The sequence below is a fragment of the Dipodomys ordii genome, unplaced genomic scaffold (genome assembly GCF_000151885.1).
Source record: "Dipodomys ordii isolate 6190 unplaced genomic scaffold, Dord_2.0 Scaffold56, whole genome shotgun sequence".
NCBI lineage: Eukaryota > Metazoa > Chordata > Mammalia > Rodentia > Heteromyidae > Dipodomys > Dipodomys ordii.
In genome coordinates this window covers 8,570,877-8,574,238 of record NW_012267272.1, presented here as the reverse complement: position 1 = coordinate 8,574,238, position 3,362 = coordinate 8,570,877, and the positions used below count along the sequence as shown (strand labels likewise).

At 42.4% G+C, this 3,362-nt stretch overlaps 1 gene segment (V, D, J or C); it reads right to left on the bottom strand.

The window, feature by feature from the left end:
* LOC105989484 overlaps window positions 1–3,362 on the bottom strand; it is a 32,483-nt gene that overhangs the window by 28,921 nt on the left and 200 nt on the right.

Sequence of the window (3,362 nt, the reverse complement as noted above, 5' to 3'; positions counted from 1 at the left end):
CCTGGGGCAGAGTCCAGGGGAGCAGCCCCAGGCATCATCTCCCTACTGAGGGCACAGGTCTGAGAAAGAGAGAGAGGGGTGTGGGGAGACAGAGACACAGAGAAACAGAGAGAGAAATGGGGGGAGGATTCTCAGCTCCTGGGCCAGCACTCCCTCTGTTTATCAAAACACTTCCCTGCCTGGGACAACAAGCCAAGGCTGAACCCACACTCTCCCAGTCAGGCAGCAGCTGGCTCAGTGGGGCCACACTGCCTCCTGGTGCTCAGCTCTGCTCATTACTGGAATTGCACTCTACTGCCTGAGCCAGGAGCTGGACCCAGGGTACTCTAGACCCCAGGACAGCCCCAAAACGCTGGAGGATTGTCTCTTGCAATCTCAGCTCTTGTCTGTAAACATGAGGCAGGTATGCAACAACCCTTCTTGTCTAAAATGAGAAGAAAAGTCCCTCCTTCCTTCACATACTCTAGTAAGCATGGAGAAACCCAAGAGTGATTACATGCCAGGTGTCATCAGTATGTTGTGACCTAGGCAAGTCATTGTCTTTGACCCTGGTGATGCCCAGAAGGGAAGAACCGTGGATTCCCTCAGTCAACAAGGCTTCTCCATGGCTGCCGCAGCAAATGGAAGAGGAAGCTGCCTGCTTGTGTAGCTTCCATTTTTAAGATCCTATCAACTCTTTTGCTAATTTTTAGGTTGAATCATGTCTTCTTTCTAACTGATTCCTAGAAATTATTTGAATTATGAATATACTTCCCAAATACATTTTCATAATACAGACATAATAGACATAGTACATATAATTCATGTTTTATATATAATAAAACGTATTATTTAATTCTAAAGTGATATATTTTATTCTGAAACATTGATATGAATGTCTTGATTTGGGCCATTAGTATTAGTATGCTACTTCTTCCTGTCTCTTTACTTTTCTGTCCTGTTTCTTTATAATTGCAAGATTGAATTTCTTCTAGGAGATATCTTGATTTGTTGCAGTTATTTGTTCTTGTTTTGATTATTTTTTGGGCTGCTGGGGATTGAACCCCAAACCTCACATTCACACAAATGAATGGTCTAGTGGTCTAGATGCAACATCTATGCTATTTAATAAGAACATTAACACTGCTCAGATGTGATTGGACTGTTTATCTGGTGTCTGCATTTTGGTATGCTTTTTCCTTCCATGCCTTTCTTGTTCCTTTCTTAGTTTGGTCAATCTAACCTGTGGGGTAGGGTTATCACTTTCATAATTCCATTGTCTTTTGTGGATTTAACAACTATAACTTGGGACGTTGTGGTGAGAGTGGTAATTCAAAACTTTTACAAGGAAATATGGGAAAGCAAGGTCATTTGGAAATCGTATTGTCTTAAACCGGTATCAAATATGGATTACCACCTAAAAACAGGTGAAATGGAGAGATTTGTTCTTAAGAACTTCTGATTTTCAAAATATTGAACAGGAAATAGTTATTTATAACATCCAAAAATTTGTGCAACTACAATAGGTTAATCAAAAATTATTTTAAATTATTCAAGAGAGGACATGTATTAGATTACCATGCAGCAGTATGTACATATATGCAATTAATCAACAAACAGTAAAAATAGACAAGTAACACTGAAACAATTGAAAATCTAACAGAGAACAAACTAAAAGTCTGCTATTCCTCTGGTGTGAGTGTAAATTGACACACGTACTTTAGAAGCCTCAAAAGAAGCTACAGTGTAGATGATACTGCTGTTTGGATCTGTGAACTTCCTTTTAACACCTCATGTGAGATATATTTTATAAAATTGAGCAAAAAGAGGACATTAAAAATGACTTTCAAAAAATTCATAAAGTATCATATGGACATAGTTTTAGGTATATTACAAATACTGACAATTGCTTGTGGATAATTGATTTTGACGGTAATTCTTACTTACAATCTTACTTTTTTTCGGGGGTGGGCTCCAGTCGTGGGGCCTGAACTCTGGACATGGGCCCTGTCCCTCAACTCTTCAGCTCAAGGCTAATGCTCTACCACTTGAGCCACAGCGCCACTTCTGGGTTTTTTCTTTTTGCTTATGTGCTGCTGAGGAATCTAATCCAGGGCCTCAGGCATGCAAGGTAAGCGCTCTACCACTGAGCCACCTTCCCAGCCCACAATCCTACATTTTTGTAAAGGACTGATAGCTACAAATTGTCTTAGTGTTACTTTGTTCTGGCTAGCCAACTCTTCGATTTGTATATGAGTGTTAGTGACACTCAGCCCAGAAGTTTATTGTCAATATGTTAAATTATATAAACTTCCAGTAGAACACTTACTTCTCGTGGTCTGAGATTAAGCTTTCAAGTCCAATCCCAGATGTTGAATCTTGACTATAATTGTAATGTCAGAAAGCTTAGCCACGGTTTTTTCCTATCCTGACTTCCTTGTTGTAGTAATTCAGTGGGTATTTCCTGTCCTCCTGCTGTCAGATCTCCATTCTGGTTCCAAATCCTTCATTCCCTTCGATGAGGAGCAGGCCAGGCAACTCCTGAGTTTGGGTCTCTGGGAAGTGGGAGGAGGCTGAGCCCTTATGGTTTGTGCTCAGGAAGGAGGGGGCTGAGGCACACTGTGTCTGACAGCTGGCACACAGGGTCAGGGCCGAGTCTCCCTGCTCTGCAGGCTGCATCTTCAAAGTCCAGAAGGAGCCATTGGGCCTCTGTGCAGAGAACTGCTCAACAGGCATCTCAGATTTTTCTTCAGCAACTTCATACTGGAAGTGAGTCAGGTATTCTAGGCCTTGACCCGGGGTCTGTCTATACCAATAAAGATGCTCATGTCCAGAAATGGGGTCGCACTTGAGTAGCACAGTGTGTCCCCTCTTTGTGACTCTGTGTCGGGGAGACTGGGAGACCTCAGATTCAGTATGAACTTGGAATACAGAAGGACATTCTTTTTCAAATCATTACACCTAATCACACACACACACACACACACACACACACACACACACACACACACTCCCAACAGGACTGATTGCTTATTGCTACTTGGTGACTTACCAGTGCCAAGGAGGCAGAGAACCACCCAGCAGAGGAGCCTGGTGCTCATGGCAGAAGGAGGAAGAGGAGGAAGAAGAGAAAGTGACCCTAACCCATAATGAGACCACCACTGCTGCTCAGCTGATCTTGCAGTGGAGAGACAGTGCTGTGCTGCCTGATATTACACACAGCAGAAAACGCCATAGAACCTTAGGAGCACCAGGCAAGAGAGGTAGAAAGTATACGTCCATCCTAGGTCTCTGATCCTTTTGAAGACTAAATATTAGGAAATTCTCTGAGCTACAGATTTCTGTCTATGAACTATACCTTGAGATCTCCCACATATAAATGG